Source organism: Manis javanica, chromosome 5, assembly GCF_040802235.1.
Source record: "Manis javanica isolate MJ-LG chromosome 5, MJ_LKY, whole genome shotgun sequence".
NCBI lineage: Eukaryota > Metazoa > Chordata > Mammalia > Pholidota > Manidae > Manis > Manis javanica.
In genome coordinates this window covers 82,054,547-82,077,805 of record NC_133160.1, presented here as the reverse complement: position 1 = coordinate 82,077,805, position 23,259 = coordinate 82,054,547, and the positions used below count along the sequence as shown (strand labels likewise).

Here is a 23,259-nt window from a genome sequence, read left to right as displayed (position 1 = left end):
CCAATCCTCACATTCATTACAAGGTTTAGGATATGAGTCAAGCCCTTCAATTAGTGCCAAACCATTGAAATGGCGAGCCCCTGAAGGACAAGAGGGTACAGTCACCCCTTATGTACTCCCTCTACCGGTCAATTTATGGGGGAGGGATGTCATGAGAGACTTAGGCCTCAAACTCATTAATGAATACTCCACCCCCGCCCAAGGCATGATGATGGACATGGGATACATCCCTGGCAAGGGGCTGGGGAAACACCAACAGGGACACATAGAGCCCATCCTGCCCAAAGTAAAGAATGACCGTCACGGCCTGGGTTTTTCATAGGGGCCATTGAAGATGCCATGCCCATACCTTGGCTCACAGAGGAGGCCGTATGGGTTCCTCAGTGGCCCCTATCCTCTGAAAAATTAGAAGCAGCTCATTGCTTAGTGCAAGAGCAGCTCCAAGTGGGACACCTAGAACCCTCTGTGTCCCCATGGAACACACCCATATTTGTAATCAGGAAAAGGTCAGGATCATGGAGGTTGCTTCATGATCTGAGAGCAGTAAATGCTCAAATGAGAATGCTTGGACCCGTACAACGGGGACTGTCACTCCTCTCTGCCTTACCCAAAGAATGGAAAGTGCTCATAATAGATATTAAAGATTGTTTCTTTTCTATACCTCTAAGCTCCAAGGACAGGGAAAGATTTGCTTTTACTTTGCCAGCTATTAACCATGAACAACCCGATGCCAGATTTCAGTGGAAGGTCCTCCCTCAAGGAATGGCAAATAGCCCCACCATATGTCAACTGTACGTTCAGCGAGCGCTAGACCCAATTCGTAAGACCTATCCCACGCTAAAGATCATCCATTACATGGATGACATCCTTCTTTGCTCCCCACAACCAGCGGAAATAGAAGAAGCATATATAGATCTCACTAGATCCCTAGAAGATTGGAGACTGAATATAGCAAGCGAGAAGGTCCAAAAATCTAGTGTTAGCAAATTCCTAGGAGCAACCATTTACACAGATGTAATTTGCCCCCAAAAGCTTGAGATAAGACATAATCAATTGCGAAATTTGAATGACTTCCAAAAACTCCTAGGGGATATTAATTGGTTGCGCCCATACTTAAAGATACCCACCACTGAATTGACTCCACTATTTAAAACCCTAGAAGGAGACCCACAACTAACGTCACCGCGCTCCCTCACACCTGAGGCATTACAAGCCATTCGCAAAGTAGAACAGGCTTTGATGACAGCACAATTAAATAGAGTGCAATCGAATGAACCCTTTGAGTTGTGTGTCCTTCCCACCCCAGAGCTGCCAACAGCAGTCTTATGGCAGCACGGCCCACTGATCTGGATTCATCCCCAAGCCTCTCAGGCTAGGACAATAGAGTACTATCCAGCAGCCGTGGCCAAACTTGCTTTGAGAGGAGTAAAAACCTCCATGACACATTTCGGAGAGGCTCCAGCTAAAATTATAACCCCTTACAGCATAGAACAGATACAAGTATTATGTGCTATGAATGATGATTGGGCCATACTTGCTTACAGTTTCTCAGGAACCTTTGATAATCATTTCCCTAAACATCCCCTCATCAACTTCGCCAAAAATCATCTCCTAGTATTTCCTCGGGTCACTAGCCTAACCCCGCTGCCTCATGGAAAAACAGTTTACACGGACGGGTCTAAGACAGGCACAGGTGCCTATGTCCATGATGGCAAAGTTGTGACAAAAGGCTACACGCCTGACACTCCACAAATAGTGGAATGTCGCATAGTCTTAGAGGTCCTACAAATCTTTCCTGAACCTTTAAATATTGTGTCTGACTCCTGTTATGTAGTTAATGCAGTCAAATCTCTAGAAGTGGCCGGGCTAATCAAAGCGTCCAGCCCAGTAGCCACTTTGTTCAAACAGATACAATCAGCACTACTTCATAGGCAATCTCCTTTGTATATAACTCATATCAGAGCACATTCAGGCCTTCCCGGGCCTATGACCCAAGGCAACCACCTGGCAGACCTCGCAACCAGAAATATAGCTTTTCCCCTGCTAGACCCTATCACCACAGCTTCAAAATTCCATACACAATTTCATGTCACTGCCGAAACACTGCGCAAGCGGTTTAGCATAACCAGGGCCGAAGCTAGGAACATTGTCCTTAGCTGCCAACATTGCTGCAGCTTCCTTCCCACACCTCATGTTGGGATCAACCCCAGAGGTATTAAGCCTTTACAAGTTTGGCAAATGGATGTGACGCATATTTCGTCTTTTGGGAAACTGAAATATGTACATGTATCCGTGGATACTTGTTCAGGAGTCATCTTTGCCTCCCCATTGTCAGGAGAGAAAGCTTCCCATGTCATCCAGCACTGCCTTGAAGCTTGGAGCGCATGGGGGTTACCACAGATTCTGAAAACAGACAATGGCCCAGCCTATACCTCTACAAAATTTGCTCAATTTTGTCATCACATGGGGATAAAACATATCACTGGCCTTCCCTACAACCCACAGGGTCAAGGGATTGTGGAACGCGCGAACCGCACGCTCAAATCCTATTTACTTAAACAAAAAGGGGGAATTGAAGATATACCCCCCACACCAAAAACTGCCATAGCCCTAGCACTTTTCACTATAAATTTTTTGAATCTGGATGCTCAAAGCCATACAGCAGCGGATCGCCATAATCAGTGGCCAAAAGACCCACAAGAACTAGTAAAATGGAAGGACGTGTTATCTAACCAATGGAAGGGCCCGGATCCAATCATAATCAGATCCAGGGGAGCTGTGTGTGTTTTCCCCCAGGGTGAAGAAAATCCCTTCTGGATCCCGGAGCGCCTAACGAGGAAAGTCCTAAACAAAGGAGATGACTTCGCTGTACCTCCTGACCCTGCTCCTGACACTGGAGACCCCGACTCAGGGAGTATTGAGATGGGGAATCCTGTCTGCCTTTCCTAAGCCTATGCCTGTCCGTTTCAATGCAGCCGTTTTTCCGCGCTTTTTCACTACCAATACTAGTATGAACTTGCCCTACTTAGTTAAAGACACCCTAGTAGCTCCCCTGGGAGAAAACCGATCCTTCGTAACTAATGGGTCATTATGCTTCACCACTCAGAATCTAGCTGGCTGTATCTCCCTGAAACGGAGGAAATACGGATGGTTCAGTGACATAATTCTAGAGGCCAGTAGCCTCCCCGTTATGTCAGCTAAATTTGAAGGGCCTAATAAGAAAGGGAGCCCGTCCTATAAGAACATGACTATCCACCAGATGGTTCTCTGGATCAATGGCACATTTGTACACTCTCCCAGGAACAATTCCACCGACAGGCCTCGTCAACCCAAATATGCCTCCCATTGTGTGGGCGACTATGAGGGAGAGCTGTGGCCCTGGACTGACTGTCAGTCAACTGTAGTAACGTGGGCAACTGAGAGGCAGGAGTTTACCATCTCCCCAGATATGGAGGGACGGCCAGCCAATGAGGCTTGGTGGCCAGTAAAGGTGCTCGAAGGCGAGTTTCGTCAGCAGCTGAGCATGAACCCCTTCCATAAATGGATGCTGTGTGGGGTCAATGGCTCGTGTACCGACCTCTCCCCCTTTTCCGCCCTCCAGGGTGGGGGAATCGGTGTAAAAAATATCACCTTTTGGTGCGAGAATAACCACATGCGCGCACACTGGAACATGATCATGACCCATAACAACGAGAACTACACGTGTTCAGCAAAATCAGGTCCAGAGTCACCTAATTCCCTTTTTCCACCTTCTCCAGTATGCGTATACCCCCCATTTCTGTTTATCTTATCCAATAGTAGCTTTGACTCCTGCTCCAATGAAACCTGCTTTCTGTCTCAGTGTTGGGATGCGCGTAACTTTACCAATGCTTTGGTAGTCCGCATCCCCCGTTGGGTCCCTGTTCCCGTAGACGCCCCTAACACCATGACTCTGTTTCGAGAAAGGCGCGATTTCGGTGTTACAGCCGCCATAGTGCTCCTGATCTCCGCGACCGCGGTCGCAGCCACCGCCGCTGGTATAGCTTTAGACACCTCCATCAAATCGGCTACAGAGCTCAATAACCTTGCAGCCTCAGTAGCTTCTGCCCTGGACCAACAGTCCACACTTGATGGCAAACTGAAAGGAGGAATAATGATCCTCAATCAACGCATAGATCTCGTGGAGGAACAAATGGAGGTGCTCTGGCAAATGGCCCAATTGGGATGTGAGCGGAAATATCGTGCCCTCTGCATCACTAGCATTCAATATAAAAATTTTACACGGGCAGCTAATCTGTCACGAGACCTGTCCCAGTATCTTTCAGGAAACTGGTCCCAAGACTTCGATGGGACACTAGAAGAGCTGCGGCGAGAAATTATCCACATCAACTCCACCCGTCTAGATATCTCCGTAGCGGAAGGACTCTCTTCCTGGTTCCTCAGAGCTCTCTCCCACGTCAAGGAGTGGGCGGGCATGGCTGGGATGGGCGTGTTCCTGCTTGGAGGTCTCATGCTCTTACTCTGGTTGTTATGCAGACTCCGCAACCAACATAAGCAGGACAAGGTGATCCTTGCTCAAGCCCTAATGGCGATAGACGTTGGCGCCTCTCCCCAAGTGTGGCTCAACATGCTTAAGAAGGAAGCTCGGCTTTAGCTTGAGGTAGCTCTTGCACCCTGAGCCCATGTGGCACTGCACCAGGCCCGAGTACCTCAATGCTTAATCACAGCTTTCTTTAAGAAGCTCATGGTGCAAGAGGGTTGAGAAAAAGGGTCCAAACCCTTTGTACCAAGCGGTCCCAACGCCAGCCAGAGGATGCGAGGCAAAGCACTGCAAGAGGTCTTGGACCCCTCTGAGAGGCATGCCTGACTGCATAGGGGTAGATGCCCAGAACCCCTCTCCAAAAAGGGGGCATCAGGAAGTATGATGGAGGTCAGGCCTCTGTCTCCGCCTCTGCTGGCAAGTTCCGCCTTGAGCTTCTGTTAGACAAAAAAGGGGGAGATGTTGGCAGCCGCGCTCAGAAAATAGCGCCCAATGCAGGGCAGCCGGAAGGCCCCGAACTTCCTAATGACAAATCATCCCACACCACTAAACTACATGCTAATTGCGCCTTGGCATAAGGACCAATGAGACCCACCAAATGGTTATGCTAATAAGGCATATGGAGCCGCACCAACCAGGTCAGAGCATGAGAACTATATAAGCAAGCCTCTCCTTCCCCTCTGGGTCCTGCCCAACTCATTTGTTTCACAAAGAGCTGAAGAATAAAGCTTTCTGCAGAAGAATCCTGCTGTTGTTGCATGCTGTTCTTGCCGGCGAGGACAGGGCACGCGACAGAACTACATCTACATATCCACATAGATTGTGTCAGTCACAACATCTTATGCTTAGTAAGTGGTAATTTTGACATTAGACTAATATGAACATGCTGCTTTAGGATATAAAAGTATGTATAATTTCTTATGCTTTATTTTGGGGTAGGTTTCAAAAGGTTTTTTAAATAAATTTCTATAATAGGAAAAAGCTTCCCTTAAAAAGTTACCTAAAAGGAAATAAATGTATGAAGAAAGTCACAAATGTTTTCAGATTAAATTTTTTAATTTACTTCAAGAAAAGTTATCTTCTGAGGAAACAGTATTTTTAACTCTTAGAAAAATCGAATCTAATATACATAAAACATTATTAAGTGTGCAGTATTTTCCTTAGCATTTAATTTTTTCTTTTTTGCTCCTCTAGGATGTTTCTAACCTGTCATTCTTGCATCCAGAAAGAAACCTTAAGTTGCTTATAGCTTAAAAGCAGAACTTTTTATCTATAGAAAGGATAGAACGAAAAGATTAATTTGCAAATATTTTTAAATCTGTATGCCATATAATTTGAAACATTCTCTTCCAACCTCCTTTTCTCCTCTCCTGTGCCCTTTTATTTCTTGACTGAGACAATGGAGAGGAAAAGACAAGTGTGGAATGGCAAGCCTTTCTAGGTACAGATACAGGTAACATAAAAACAAAACACAACACAACTTTTCGTTTACTTGAATGGCAATCCCCCATCTCTCTCTCTTCTAAGAGGAAGTCCAGAAGAAGCAAGAGTTCAAGCAATGTCCAGGACTGATAAGATCTGTGCAAAGCAGTCCTGTGAAAAAGCTCTGTCACATAGTCCCAAGCAAATCCTCTGGCATGTCTTACTAGATCAGACACACAAGGGTCTACAGATCCACCCAGCCTGGCCTCTGGTCTAGACTGGCCGTCAATACCTTCATTTCGCAGTGACAAAACCATTCGAGCTCCTCTACAGCAGAGAGTACTCCCAGGCATTCTGCAGTAATGGATATACTTGCTAATGATGTATTCCAGGTACACAGGCAGCATCTGTTTCCAGGTGCCACAAGGTCCCTGAGCCAATTATGCTATTCATTTTCTCCTCTCTAGGGACAGGTTTATGTTTAATCTTTTATCTCTATTAGATTAGATGACTATTGTCCCAAGGGAACCTTTGCCCTATTAGATACATTCCTAAAACTCATGAGTAAAAGCTGTAATGGTAAAGTCATATTAATGTCTTTTATCACCTTGCCTTAAAGGAGTACGACCCTTTCCTCTGAAAAAAATAATCAAAGTATACAATTTATAATTGGAGAAAGAGAAAGAACTTTACTGTGACATGAATAGTAGGCTCATCTCTACCTTAATCTGTGAAAGCACATTCATTTGAAATAATGTGCAGTTCAATGTCCTCACAAACTGTCTATATGTTAACTATATTTCTTCTTTTAATGTTTATTTTTAAATGCATTCTTTTAAAAAAAGTGTTTGTTACCTGATAAGATAATTTACCATTGTAAAATGGAACTTTTTACTGTAAAGACTGTAAATTCATTATGTTAGGAAAGAGTATAAAACCTAAATGTGATTTATTCCCACTAGGATGTTTAAACATTTTAACAGTAAGGTATTAACAAAGGGCCACGTGGTGGAAGCTGCTCAGGCTGAGAGTGGGGATGGGGGAATTGATAAGGGCCTGGCGATACCTGTTTGAATGTTTTAAACCTACCAATAAGAACAAGACAAATGTAAAAGAAAGATATAACGAACTGGCTTAGGTGACGTCCGGGGAAGACTGTGAACCCTAGTACTCAGCCAATGAGGAACCAGGGGAGGGACTCGCATACTAGGAGATAAATTATTGGCGCCAAACTCCCCAGGTGTGCCTGCCCACCAGACACCCGATCTTGCAAGATCGTCATTAAAGCCTTGCTCCGCTGTTCTCTTTGTCTCCGTGTCCACTTATTGAATTTGGACCAGTGAGTGTGTTTCTCACAATTTGGGGGCTCATGCGGGATCCTCTTGCCTGTGCAAGGTGGGGGCCCAAGCGAAGTGGGAAGAAGTGTCCCGCCCGGCTTTGGGCGGCCCGCTGTGTCTGGGCGTCTCACCTTCGCACAGAAGCCAAGGGGAGACCCTAGACTGTTGTGCGGAGACAGTGTGACCGACGCAGGGGAGAAAACGCAGGCACGGCAGCAACCAGGCAACCTCATGCACAAGCCAAGGTGGGAAAATTGGGCTATAAGTACTGCCTTGGTGGTTGAGCATTTTTCAGAGGTCGAGTGTGTGTGGCTGAGGTGTGTAATCTCGGGGTGTGTGCAAGAAACTTCCATTATGGGGGGTTGAGTACACAGGGAACTCAGACACAGGGACCTCTTGAAGGATGGGAAATACAAATTCTAGGCCTAGGGAAAAAGAGAAAAGGAACCAGATGAGCTCCCTTGGAATTCCCCCCAGATAGCCTGCTGGGGTGAAGGTTATGGTACTGGGGGGATGCCTCCTGTATCAGGTTAAGGACAAACAGTAGATGATCAAATTTTGCTGTTTTGTCTGGATTAAAGTTAGATCAAATGAAAACTGGCTTTGCCAGTTTTGAGTTATTTTTTGATGGTAATAAAGCCTCCAGTTCACCTGAGGAATCTGTTGGTTACCAAGGGCGCTTTCCCTATTACCCCTCAACACCAGGGAAGGGAAAGCTAGGGAGGAGGAAATACAAGAGACTGCCCAGGACATCCCCTGATGTTGAGAAAGTGTTGTGTGTTTTCCTCAGTCCCTTTCCCCATAGCAGCCGCAGCCGAGAGTTGAGAGGTGAGGACATGGCGGTGAGGCGCAGTGAAAGTTTTGTTTGGAGTTACTCCTGGAGAGAGAAAGTGAGGCTGCCTCAGGAGGGAGGGGCACCCTGGGAGGTTGGAGAAAGAAAGTTTTAAGTTAAAAGGTTGTGCACTTTGAGGGTGCTGGCGGCCTCAGAGGAGTGCCCCAGGGGTTGGGGGTTCCCTCTTTAAGGATTCTTTAGGAGTGTGGCTGGCACCTGAAAGTGTAGACTTGTTAGGTGGTCTCAAGTATCTTTGATGAGACATTATATTTCTTATCAGTCCTCTGGGTAATTCTGCAAAATTAGCTTAACACAAGAAATTTACCGCTTTTAGTCCCCTCCCAGGATGGCAGCTTCCTGGTTTGGGAGCATATCAAGCCTGGCTACTCTTCTTCCAAGGGGAGTCAGAGTTATTGTCTGTTTGCTAATGAGTAAGTTGAGAATCTTGCTTCTTTATCCTCCTGGGTATTAAAATGCAGTCTGAGATGAAATCCTTTCTGCCTTTTCTATGTTGTTTACGGCTGCGCCTGCACGCTAAATTGATTTCCTGGGTTACAGTCTATTTGGGGTCAGAAAGAAAAAAAATAGCATATAAGTAAAGTTAAAAAAGAAAAGAGGCTGGGCCTCTATGATTAACATAATAAAGACAGGCTATGCTGAGGTACCCTCTTTATCTGAGGAATATTCAAACATTCCAGGCCAAGTTGCTCCTGTCTTTTTGAGCTTTAATTAATTAACTCTGGGTATTTTCAGTGAACTTTCCTGGCTTTTTTCTCTTTCCACCCCTCTCATATCTCATATCAAAAGGCGTTCAGATGTGGAGAGAAGTATGGCTTTAGTGCATGTGCATCTTTCCTCAGGGGTGGAGAAGTAATCTCCATATCTATGGGTAATTACCTGGGCAACAGAGGGCTTATCTGTACCCGAGAGGTGAGGGGAGGGGCGGTTTTTGGCTGATGCTGGAGCCTAAAAGAGAGAAACAGCCCCAGATTTCTCCCTTTGACTGATTTCAGTTTTTAGAGGTATTTTGCCCCAGAATTTCCTCTCCCTAGACTTAACAATGTAAGAAGGACTTAGAGTTTCCCCTTGGCTTCTGGGGAGTCCACCAGGAATCCCAAAATGTTTCCATTGAGAGAGGTCCCACTAGGACAAGGGGAAATTTGTTAATGCTCCCCTCATGGGTACTGAGGTGAGAAATTTTAAGCAGTGCTAGAAGATCCCCTTGGCCTAGTAGACCAACTAGATCAATTGCTGGGACCTAATATATACACAAGTTGAACTGATGTTCATCATGAATATTCTAGTCCCTGGTGGTGAGAGGGGGGGTGATCAAGAGAGCTACTGTGTCCATTTGGGAACAAAAACACCCACCGGGCCAGGGTGTCCAGTCAGGGGAACAAAAGTTCCCAAATGTAGATCCTAGATGGAGTAATAATCTAGGGAATAGAACTAAAATGCAGGATCTTCAAGGGTTAATTATAAAGGGAATTAGAGAATTGGCCCCAAGATCTCAAAATGTTTCTAAGGTGTTTGAAGTCCAATGGGAAAAGGAAGAAACCCCAACTGCATTTTCATAGAGACTCAGGGACCAGATGAGAAAGTATTCAGGACTTGGCCCAGAAGCTCAGGTAGGACAGGGTCTTTTGTAACCAAAAATTGGCCAGATATTGCTAAGAAATTACAGAATTTAGATGGATGGAATGAGAAACCTATGGAGGAATTACTGAGAGAAGCTCAAAAGTGTTAGAAGAGAGGCTAGAAGCTTGTATTTCAAATTGTTAGAGGGAGAGCCAGACCCTCTCCAATGGACCCAACAGAACTGCAAATTCTAGAGGAATTGAAAGCAATCTTTAGTCACCACCCCAGTCCTGGCACTCCCATTTTTAGAGAAGCCGTTTCACTGGTTTGTTACTGTTGAACAAGGTTCCCTACAGAGGTTTTGACCCAAGCCTGGGGAGGAAAGAAACAACCAGTAGCCTTTATGTCTAAACTATTGAACCCTGTCTCTTGAGGATGGACTGAATGTGTTCAGGCCATCGTAGCCACGGCCTTACTGGTGGAAGAGAGCAGGAAATTAACTTGGAGGAACCCTCATGGTCAGTAGTCCTCACCAGGTTCGGGTCATACTTAATCAGTGGGCTGGGCGCTAATAGATTCTACTTGAAAAAGATGACCTGATCTTAACCACAGACACCTGTCTCAATCTGACCAGCTGCTTATGTGCAGGGGAAGCTGAAGGCCAATCAGAATTGAGCCATAGTTACATAGCCCTCATAGAATATCAGACTTGGAGTAGTCCATACCTTTCGAAAAATTTGGACAGAAAGAGGCCTCATACACAGTAAAGGAAAGGAATTAATTCATGGAGAATTAATTAAGGAGGTTCTGGAAAATCTTGTACTTCCAGTTGAGATTTCTATAACACATGTGAGTGGTCACCAGAAAGGAAGTTCTTATGAAGCAACGGGTAACAGGATTGCTGATATAGCTGCTAAAGATCAAATCTGAAGATGAAATTAGATTTTTGAACCTCATTCCAAATATTCCTAAAATCTCATGGATCCCAAAGTTTTCTGAGAAGATTAAGACGCTACAGGAGGTGGGGGCATCTCGAGATGAGAAAGGGAGGTAGACTTTACCAGATGGGAGAGAAATGATCGGCCAGTCTATTATGAGAGAGCTGATGAGCATGTTACATAGAGGGAGCCATTGAGGTCCTCAAGTGATGTGTGATGCTTTGTTAAAGATTTATGAGTGTATTAGCATTTACACCATTGCTGAGCTACCATATCTGGGAAGGGCAACAGACTTGCCCACTATGGAAACAAAAGATTAATTTTTATGGGAATATGTGCTGGTCATGCCTTCTAACTTAGCGTCTCTTAAGCTGAAAGGACTCCTCACCCAGACTCCCCCGCTTGAGTTCTTCGCCCACTGCTTCCAGCCTAGAGACCTGGTGTTAGTAAAATCCTGGAAAGAAGATGCACTCCAGCCCAGCTGGGAAGGCCCCTCCCAAGTGCTCCTGCTCACGGAGAGGACGGCTGAAAAGGGTGGGACTCATTACACCGGAGTAAAGAAACTGACTGGGGGATCTGGGGACAAAACAGAATTGGCAAGTGTCCCAGGTGGCTAACCAACCCTAAGGCTGAAACTAAAAAGAACCTAAAACATCAAGCCCCAAACCATTAGGTTTGAGACTTGTCAGGTTCTCTCTTGTGGTGACCTAAATGACCAAAGACAGCTTTCTGGAGATAATAAGTATCTCTGTCCTGAATGGACAAATCTTAATAGAATAAAAAAAAGGCAAGTAGGCCCCCATGTCCAAGGTGGAGCAGTGTTTGGTGGACTACCCAGTTTCAAAGGTAGACAGCCCCTCATGCAGTAGAAAAATCTTTAAAAAGAAAGCTCTACTTAGCTAAAGGAATTCCTCCTGACAATTGCCAGGACAGACAGTGTAACCCCCTTTTATTAACTATACATAAACCTCAAGACGGACTTGGTGCTGATGTCACTGGAGTAGATCCTGTGGGAAAGTTTGGTCTTAATTTAATCAAAGGCAAAACTTCACCCATAGTGGCCACCCCCAATCCTGAGGGAAATATTGAGCCAGAGCTTCCCCAAAATGACCCTAGACTAGTTACTGTAACAGAAATAAAAGACCTAAAACAGACTCTTGAAGTAGAGATAGGTTATGGAGACACCAATGCCTGGGTAGAGTGGGTTAAATTTTCAGTACTTGCTTTAAATAAAAGCGATTGTTATGCATGTGCTGCTGGATGTCCACAGGCACAGGTGGTCCCATTCCCTCTCTGCTGGGACCCAGATCCCACTGGGATGAACTGCATGTTGGCCCTGTACCAGGACAAGGACGCTTGGGGAAATGAGACTTGCAAGGGCTTGTCTTTACTCTTTCATGCACTAAAGAAGTCAGACCCAAGGGCAATCCCCTCTTTTTCTATAGGGAAGATGAATCACTCCTTGTGCCTCTCTAGGCAAGGGGAAGGTTTCAGAACTCCTGTGGGGAAGTACTGACTTGTACCCATGTCCTAAATGTCTCTAAAGAGGGCAACTTCTCGAAATTACGCATCCCCCGAGTGGATGTTTGGTGGTACTGCAGAAACGGGAACCTGCGCTACTTGTTGCCACCCACCTGGACTAGGACTTGTGCTTTAGTCCAATTGGCCATTTCATTTACCCTGGCATTTCTCTCCACACCCAATGAAAAAAAATATTTTCATAGAAGTTGTAGATCATTACAAGGCACCACTTTAGCTAATGAATTAGCTAAAAACTGGCACCAGTGACCCTTTTATAGACAGGTTGGAAAGATGGTTTAGAAAATAGGTATAGTTGCCTCTGTTTTAACATCCCTTGTTATAGTGGCGAGACTTAACTGCTGTAGGATGCTGTATCATCCCTTGTGTGAGAGGCTTGACTCAAAAGCTTATCAAGGCAGCCCAAAATAATCTTATCAGAAGAAAATTTGAACTATGAGGATGAGAGTAAAAAGCTATTAGAGAAATTTGAGAAAGGACCAAGCATAAATTAAAATACATTACTGGGAATAAAATCAGAAAGTCTTAAATAAAAAGAGGGGGGAATTGTTAGGAAAGAGTATAAAACCTAAATGTGATTTATTCCCACTAGGATGTTTAAACATTTTAACAGTAAGGTATTAACAAAGGGCCACGTGGTGGAAGCTGCTAGGGCTGAGAGTGGGGATGGGGGAATTGATAAGGGCCTGGCGATACCTGTTTGAATTTTTTAAACCTACCAATAAGAATAAGACAAATGTAAAAGAAAGATATAACGGGCTTAGGTGACGTCCGGGGAAGACTGTGAACCCTAGTACTCAGCCAATGAGGAACCAGGGAGGGACTCGTGTACTAGGAGATAAATTATTGGCGCCAAACTCCCCAGGTGTGCTTGCCCACCAGACACCCGATCTTGCAAGACCGTCATTAAAACCTCGCTCCGCTGTTCTCTTTGTCTCCGTGTCCACTTATTGAATTTGGACCAGTGAGTGTGTTTCTCACAATTACAGTTATTGCAAAAAGAGAAAAACCAGACCACGTGCATAATCCTACCACCCATTTATCCCAGAATGTAATATAAAAGATTATAGAAAACTGGAAAAGCAAAAGGAGAAATAACCATTTTATCAACTTAATACAACTACACTTTGCCATAATGGTATTGTTTTCCTCCTCATTTTTTTCCTTATGCATGCAAACCTTCTCTTTAGAGAAGTCTTTTGACTTCTTTTTGGTTAGAGTAGATGGTTTCAGTGCCTAGAAAAGGACTAATAATCCCCAACAACTGGCATCGGTTTGCTAAGAACTAGTTATGCTATATTAACACCTTTTCCTCTTAAAAATAAAATTTGAAGAATAAAAAGTATTTTTATTATTGTTTCAGTAAGGCACTGGGCAGTCTCCCATGACTCATGTAAGGAGGTTATAAAGATATACTGAATATATCATACATTTGAAAGCAAATGAACAGCCTTGCATATCCATATATACAATCATTTATTCAATACAACTGAGTGCAACTTAATTCCAATTTCTGTGACAGGCACTGCTTTCAAAGCTAGAAGAAAAAATACTAATCTAAGAGGCAAGTGCCAGCAAACCACAAAGGAACAATGGATTTTGATGAGTGGGGAGGAGAAAGGACTTGGAATTTGCATTTGAATAGGCAGGCGTGGTGTGAGGGCTACTTGAAAAGGTAACACTGGGAAGGGAATTTAGAGCCAAATTTTGAGTGGCTTTTCAAACCAGTCAGTGTTTGGATTTGCCCTGTATACAATGGGAAACCACCGCCAGCTTTTACCACAGGAGTGCCAAGACCAGATCTGTGACTCAGACAATGCTGAAAGCCTACAAGTAGTAGAGATAGGAAAGTGAGTGAGGAAACAAAAAGCAGTGTTGAGGCAAGAGGAAGGCCAATGGCAGTGGGAAAGAACCAAAAGCAATGGAACTGAGGGTCAGATCACATAAGACTTGGCTGTGAATTGGAGGTAATGAGGGAGAGGAGGCAGATAGGGGTACTGGGCAGAGTTATGGCCTGGCCCCATGGAAATGACAGGAGGGAGAACAGATTGGAAAACAAAGAGTTCAGTTTGTGAAATTAATGGTCTGAGTAGACAGACCCAAAGAACATAGGATGGAACCAGCATCATCCAGAGATGTGCTCCTCACCTAGGAAGCCTCTTCTCAGTACCTGGGCCCCTCCGTGGACCTGGTAATTCTGAATCTCTGAGATGAGGCCTGTGCATGTATATTCAGGGGCGAAACAAACTTTCCAGGTGAGTCTGGCCCAAATACCTGGTTAAAAATTGAGGACATGGAGCATGGCTCTCAAAATTTTTTACCCAAAACTACCCTCTTGCTAGTAGAAAAAGAACTCAGTAATTACAAAGAACTGCAGAAAAACCAAGTGCCAACCAAAGTGGTGCCATCACAACTATCTGCAGCCACCGAATACAGGCTCAGAAGTCTGTCTGCCAGTAACTGGAAACCAACTCAACTGAAGACAACCCTGGGGGTTCACTGACAGCAGAGTCCTTGAAATTTCCAGAATGTCATGTACAATCAGAGATCTGTAATATTCCCAAGGACTATGTGGCGACTTCTTAAAGTTGTAATTCCCCCTCCTTGCCATTTTTCTCTAATACACAGTTGCTCATTTTTAATTTATATGTATCAAATTTTAGTAATGTTTAACCAATTAGTAGTTTCCAATAGGTAATATTTAATTGTTCAAACCAAAAGCATGGGAGTGCTAATTTTTGATTTTCCAGAGGTATCCATATGGATTAACAGTGGACTGCAAATGATATGAGAAATGGCTTAGAAAAAAAGCTTATGGAGGACAACAAAGCCATTTTCAAATGTATACAAGATGGTCATGTGTAAGTGGGAATAAACACAGGTAGTCAGAACCAGGACTAATGCAGGGATAATGGAGGAACAGGACTTCAGGTCAATATGCAGAAGAGCCCTCAATCAGGGCCACCCAAGTGGAAAGTGCTTCCTGCCATACATGGAGACCAAAGAAAGAGGCAGGCCTCTCCAGATTGGTAGAGGCAGGTTTAACAACTTCTTATGAGGCTTATTTTGAGTGGCTGCAAGGTGAGTAGATGTCTGCACCTACCTGTCAGTATCTTGAGAGTTTGTAGTGGCCTTGATGAGGTTCAGCCACGTATGCACCCCAAATAGTCTCAAGAATATATTATTCTCTCAAGGCTGCATTCTTGAAGTGGTTCCCTTGTATGGGAATAGTGGGAGGGACATTTATTCCAAGGACAGGGTATGGGGTGAGCCCTCTGACTTTTCTTCCACTTTGTAGGTCAACTGGCAGTCATGTCCTCTCAATGATCTCCTCCAAGAGTAGCCAAGATGAATGAAAAAGCACATGGAAGAAAGTCTCCCACCCTGTGAGGCCCTAGCAGGTTTCCTGTCTCTAGAATGAGAAAGTTGGGCATCTTAAAGAAAGAACTTCAATAATTTCTCCACCACAGGCTTACCACCATACAGGAACATAAAACAACCCTGAGGTGTGATGTCTCTAATTTTACTTCACTAAGAAACCAAACAGCCATGCTTCTTTATTTGAAACTTAAAATATCTTTAAAGAATGACTAAAGACTTCTTTGAGGGATAAACTTGCAAGCTCATAAATCCAAAGTTTTCAGCTTCTATCATTTCCCTTATTGATATAGTGATTTTACCTTTAGTGTGTGTAACACATACAGACACTATCACACTTTTGCTGAATAAATTTTTAAATAAGATAATCTCAGGTGTTTCTAGGAAATAAATTAGTAATCAGGGCCTACTACCTGTACTTCACACTGTGTTTATTTCATGTAACTGAAGATAGAGCATAGATTCTGCAAATGTTTCCAAAGTGTGCACAGTAGAGCTGGCCCCATACTTGTTATTAAACCATATGTATAACAACAATGTTTTCTCTTGCCAGGATCTTTCAAAGTTAATTATAGGCTGCTTCAAAGCGGAGTTGATGTCCTACTTGATCCTTTTCTTTTCTCTGTGTCTACACCTTGGAAGTGGATCCTAAGCAATGGGGCTCTTTATGTCCTATTTGGAGGACTGATTGTCAGGCCACTTTGGGATACCTCAGGATGATTCAATACAGCCTGCCTTTCGCCCTTGATCTCACAGAGTCTATGGTGCAAACAACAACAAGGCTGTAATAAAATGTATGTGCTAAGGGCTTAATGTCTAATAAATTGTCTGATCCTCACAATTTGCTGAAGTAGATTTCATCATCATCATTATAATCCCCAATACTATTATTAACAGCATCTCCCAATTGAGGGATAGGAGAACTGAATAAAGGTGAGAGGTGCTAATTAATTTGCAAATGAGGACATCACTCAGCTCTGACATGATGGACAGGGCTTGAATCCAGCCACACTGGCTCCAGAGTACATGCGCTCAACCACATTACAGTATCACAGTGATCACTCATCACCACACCTGTGAAAAACTGAAAAATAAATGCAAATAAGAGTCCAAAAACTGAGGGAGTCAGAGACTAACCCCTAACCCCACACTAAACAGGAGCCCAGCCTCCCTGCCTTTTCTTCTCCCTCCCTTCTTCTCTGAGGCTGACCTAGATTATTTTAAAGACAGTTGGTTCTCTTAATTTAGATGGTGATGGAAAATACATTTCTATTTTATATACCAATCTGCTCCCAACTATGGAAAGTTAGCAAACAGGAGTCACAGAAATCACTGGCGTAGAAATTATTTGCAACAGGTCATCATGCAGGACTAAAGGCTAATATATTTCACATATCCCAAGTGTAAGCAAATTAGTTAGGAAAAGGCCACATACAGATGATTCACAAGAGCAAATGAGAAATGAAAGTAAATGTTTTGAATTTCACTAGAAATTAAATACAAATTAAAGCAATGAGATATCACTTTCTACATTAAGTTAACCAAAGATTTTTAAAATGTGATCTTCAATGCTAAGAAGGGTTATGAAACACTCTTTTCTTGATGGAGTATAAACTGGTTCAACTCTTCTAGACATCAACCTGACCTTTTCTAGACATCATAAACCTTAAAGTCATTTCCCTATATGTGATAGTTTATGTTTATCCAAAGGAAATTATCAGATAAGTGAAGAAATTTATATACAAAACTGTCCAGAGAACTAGTTTTAATAACAAAATATTAGAAACAACATGTTCAACAGTAAGGGAATGGTTACCTAAATTAATTTAAGCCCAAACAATAAAAGTAGCCATTGAAAATTATACTTATGGGGAAGTTTTAGTGACGTGAAAAGCCCTTATAATGTAAAAAGGAAAAAAGGAACATAGGAAGTTGTAATGAGACAGAATGTAAAGTGCCCAGTGAAATCCCTGGCACGTAACAGGGAACGCAGTCTGTTGGTTATGTGTACTGAATGATCTACAGTATATAAAAAACTTGGAAACAAGGCTGAAGGAAATGTGGCAAAATAATAGTGATTGCCTCTGGATAAGAATTAAAGGTGTTTTCTTTCCTGCAGCTTTCTATTTTTTAATGTTTTCATTTCTTTATTATATAAATACTTCTTTAGAATGAGGGAAAGAATTTAAAACTAATAAACCATACAAACACAAGTACTCTTAATTGTTCACATTGTAGGAACTCACCTCGAAGAACAGGACATCCCTGACCCACACATTTGCTTTTTTTCTGTTAGCAAGGGGTGGCTATTTACCAGGAGCTACTAGAACCTGCCTGGAGGAAAAGAAAGCCTCACTACAGGAAGCGCTGGGTGAAACCCAACTCCAAGTCTAGACCCCCGCTGAGTGCATCAGGCATTTAATAGCAGGGAGAAGCACACAGATAGGATGCTTTAAAAGAAATGTTCCAAATCTGTGTGTTGTGGTCTGGGACGAAACTGGAATCTTTTATGACAGAAGCACCAACAGACGTGGCATGGCTTCTTTCAATTATCAAAGCGTTGATATTGAACAAATAATATTCAGAAAATATTTCTGAGCCATTAAGTATTTACCTATACAGTTTAATGTTCGGTAAAACGTTCAGGTTCCTTTTGCAGTTATTCTGGGGTTAGGTATTTAGGATCTACGTAGAGTCACCTGTGAAATCTGACTGAAAACGACAGGTATCTGACTTGTTTACAGCATTGTCAACTTTTCAAGTGCCTTGTTTTACTGATTGAATGTTTATTTCTATTCAAATAAGATACGAATGACAAACACTTAAGCCAGAGCCCATTTCTTCTCTTTTTATTCCTACGTGTAAATCCCAAATTATTTAACCACACTGCCCTCTCATTTTCTGTTGTGCAAAACAGAAAAGACAATAGATCAAAGGAGAGTTGGGAGGATTTAACTGTTAACACATGTAAAACATTTTAAAAGAATGCCTGCAACAGTAAGCAACTACGTTTAAGTATTGACTATAGGTATCACTACTCCAGAATGAAGATCTACCCTACGTTCAAGATCTTTCAGTCTATGTCAAAAAGTCATAAAATTGAGAGTAAACTGTAGACCTTGATATTTAGAGTAACTTTTATTGAGAGCTTCCTACCCTCTTATAAGGATAACCATGGCTAGTCCAGCTTTTAAATGCTTAAGGCATCCATACACTTCAATAGAAGTCTAACACATTAAAAAAAAACAATCAGAAGTAAACCTTTTCATCAGGGCTTTTCCTTCTTTTTTTCCATTGAGCCTTCTAAAACAAGGTCATGAAATACTCAGTTTCAAAGCATTCAACTCCCTTCAACTGAAAAGTCAGGTAGGCCAGTTAAAGTGGGCCAAATACATTAAAAACTTTTACATTGTATTAACACCACCTTTATGAAGCGAAGGGGGTAAGCAACCCAGTCTAAAAGACAGTAAAACTTGAGGATTTCAGCTACTGTTAAACATACTATTATACATAAACATAAATAAGACTTTAAAAATGTATTAGTAATTGGGATAAATCCAAATACTAAATGTTCAAATTTGCAGTTTTAAAACACATTTTTAAATCATATTATTTAACTAGTTAAAACACACGTTGACAAAAAAGTCCATTAATTCAGCACTTATTTTGCAGCAAGTTTTAGAAAAGTATGTTCAGCTCAACAAAATACTTTAAATAGCAAGAAGAAACAGTCAATAATGCATATCAATTTTCATTTTTTTTTAAAGTTGCATTACCATATGTTTATGTATGTGTACATGTATGTGTATATACTTTTCTAGGTAAATGCCTATATGTATCTATGCATATACTTTTCTACGTAAATGCCTGTACTCTGCCACCAAAGATGAATAACAAACATGCATTTCATTGATCTTCTCAGTCTCCAAGAATGATCTTATAGACTGCCCATTAAGAGTTAAGTCAATTCAAACTTCAGCCTCAGAACTTAAAAGATATATAAAAAAACAAAACTAGCTCCAAAGGTAACTGTTAATCAAACTGAGGGCTGATTTGAACTAAAACATCTGAAATTTTGGAAAACAGAGTTATACTTATTTCACTTACACTAAGTGATCATAAACCAATTATAAACAAGAGGGATTCCCCTCCCCAAAATACATTGTATCAATCATATTCTCATCACATTGTAATTAGTAACTCTTTTAAAAAAGGTTTAGAAAGAAAAACACTAAAATATAAAATCCTATAGGAAATAGAATAAAGGTACCAAAACTATGAGTATCTATTAAGCAAAACTGTTTCTAATCAACATGTCATTTTGTCTCCACAAAGGTAAGTGTGAATCTTTTTCACTTGTACTTTTTTTAGGGGGCACTGACAGACTGAAAGTTAAATTTTAGAAGGTTCACGGTGGTTGACTACCTGAACGTGTTTCCGAAAAGTATTTGTCATTCCAATATACTAGCACAAAGAACCTTAAAACTAAAAATTATGAGTTTTCAATACAGAAATAAACCATGATAAATACATAACCTTGAACTAGATGACTTATATGGACTCATGTTTTGGGATGGTTTTGCTCAATCGATTTAAAATTATAAATTCATTTTTGACTCTACGGCAATGATTTTCTTTAAAAGGACTAATCTATCTCTAAAATAAAATTACTCAAAGTTAAATATAATCGGGGATGCTATTCTTTTAAAGTTCGGAGTAACTACGTCAACATTGCACATTTATACCAGCCTGTATATACACAACACAATCAGAATACAGATAAAAGATGAAGTTAAGAAGAGCCTTAACATTTCAATAAAGCCATGTTAGACTTTCATTTAGATTTCCTAAACCTATCAATAGAAATAGTATCTCTGGTATAGGTAACTTTCCTAGGTAAATGCTGGTCCTCTCTTAACAAAGATAAATGGAAATTAAATGGGAACAGATGGATTTGAGGCTGAGACTAGAAAAGGTAGATAGAGTAAAGGTAAAGAGGTTAGGCAAATTTTGTGGACTGTTGTCTGGTTCCTATTAATAAAGGGCAGTTTAGCTCACCTCTGCCCATTCATGAAAAATTAAGTGGATCACTGAGACAATTTTTAAATAACTCATCTCAGAAAACACTTAAACTTAAAATATCCAGATCACTGAAGCAAGCATGAATTCTTGAATTGCCTGAATAATGCTATGCTCCTTCCTTTTATTTTGTTGCCTAAAGACTGACTCAGTGTTTTATTTTATAACCTCCTAAGTATTTCTAAGTCCCCATTCCCTTCCTAGCTTTCTGCTAACTTGAAAGATCCTTCTTTCAAGGAAGTATGCAAAGGAACCTAGACCTGGAATGGGTTGACTTTGGAGCTCAATTCAATGTGATCCTAACTCCTTTAGAATTATCATCATCTAACATTAAAAGCAACAGAAGCTTTCTTTAAACAGCACAATTTTAACTTCCAATTTAAAAAAAAGAGGCCTTTTGTAAAAATTTTACCATCAGATACTATTTACAACTAATGCAAATATATATGGAAAGTATGATCATAAAATAATTTGTATTTTCCCTGTAAATCCTAAAAAAGGATTGCATGACTGTACACCATGTTTTAAAAGATACGTGAAAGTTCAGATCAGTTTCCCACTTTTCACTATTTTCTAGGATCGTAACATAGATCACACTTGGTGCACATTAGGCCCATGTCTCAGTGCTTTCTAAAGTTTGCTGAATGACATGTTAAATTCCTCATACTTGGGACTTTTCAATCCTAAGGCTAATGTGCTGTGAGTCCCTAAAATAAGTGGCAAGTGACATAATGAGTATAATGTACACAGAGTATTTCCTAGAGAGCTGACCAAATCTGTATTTGCTGTAGTGTCATTGATTAAGTGAGACTCTGAGGCCTTTTCTGTTTCATGACCACAGACTGAACTATTTTTCCAGCCACTTTTCTTACAAATAGACACAGCAAGTTACAAGGTAGATTTTAGGGGTCAACAGCCTAAATAACACTATGCCTGAATTTGAAAAGTATGACAGACATTATGATGCTGATTTTGAATGAAATACTAATACAGGCATATAAATGCTTTTATGTGTTTAATATCTGTGTGGTTCTAAACCACACCTATGAGAAATACATAGATGTACAATTCCTTTTAAATGGTGTTTTTTTCCTTAGTAAAAACAAATTGATGGATAAAAAGGTTTCCTTAGCAGACAGTAATTCCAAAAACTACACTGTTTTATAGATTCTGTGGTACAGAACACAGAATATAAAAATAATAAAACCCTTGTAACCATTACCACGTGGAGGAGGGAGGGGAAAAAGTCAGAAAAATATACAAAACATTGAAACGCTGGGCATGTGGAGGATGCCAGAGGGAGGGGGAAGGGTTTCAGGAGGTTCTAGGCAAGCCCTTTGATGACGCCACCTCACATACATAATGTTACAGCAGTCAGCACAGGCCTCCTGCTTTCCCATTGGTGAACACCGTGTCAGCCGACATCAGAAGATAATCATCATTGGGCAGACAATTACAACCGGAGCAACTACGATCTGCCGCTGTTAGCACGGATACGGCAGGCAGCTGAAAGAAGGCGGGGCCCGTTTGCCTCTGCTCACTCAGTGAATTTTATGTCAGCTTCTCAACCACCAGGCGATTCCGCTCCCTTGCTAGCAGCGCTTCTAAAATTAAGTCAGCTATTAGTGAGAATAACAGGTAAAGGCCACAGATCTCATAAAAGAACAACATGCCTCTCTTTTCAATGTTGTAAAACCACACAGGCTTTTCAGTGTTAAATTGAAACTCGAAATGTCATTGAGCTAAAAGCAGGCATTTTCCTCTACCTCACATAATAAACTCTCATTTACCAGATAATACTAGCCAGGATATTTTCAACTTGACATGTAGTTTCAAGATGAGCCTCAGGATGAAATTTGCATTTCAACTGCTTTTCTAACCTATTTTACATGAAGCTGTTCACTAGAAAAGTAAAAAGGTCTAGAGAATTTATCCTGAGTCTAAGACAGTGAATATAGGGTCAATCATTCTTTAAAGCAGCAAGAAACTTGATAAACTTGCCTTTGTCGAACACTTTATAGTGTTTATATAAACACCACTCCAAAAGAAGTCCCATTTATTAATATGTAATAAGGTCATGAACATGGATTACAGGGTATGTTTAATAAACTACCCTTACTTAAGGTCCTCTTAAAAATGACATTAGGTAGTGCGGCCAGCATCCTGATGAAACAGGACTCCCGGCCTTCCTTACAATTCTTCAAGGGAAGAATCTCTAAATTAGGAAGTTTTGTTTGAGGCTATGTCTAAGATATTTTTAAGGATAACTGTAAATTATTTCTCCAAAGAAAGGATAGAAGCTCTACAACTTCTATGGTGTTATTCCTCCAGCAGCTATTTCAAATCATTTTAAGTTAATGAGTTTCGGAAAGGTAAGACCCTTTGGTTTCCTCAACTTCCCTTGTCCCCATGAGGGTCTAGGCCTTAGTTCTGCGAACTCCCCATCTCCTGTTAACAAGAGAAATAAAAATCTTAATTTTCTTAGACATCTGGTTCTAGACTTTTGGCTGTTGGGATTTCAGGGTAAGGTTTACAAAATGGGGTCCACCAGGAAATTGGGAGAAAGGGACACACTCTGGGATAAAATAAGCAAGCAAGGCAATTAGGGTCAGAAAGACTTGCAGGGAAGGGGTAACA

The 23,259-nt window shown here is 41.6% G+C and overlaps 1 protein-coding gene across 4 annotated transcripts in view; it reads right to left on the bottom strand.

Moving 5' to 3' along the window:
* Positions 1-23,259, bottom strand: part of ELOVL6 (ELOVL fatty acid elongase 6) — a 151,981-nt gene that overhangs the window by 125,641 nt on the left and 3,081 nt on the right. The gene's annotated exons all lie outside the window — the stretch shown is intronic.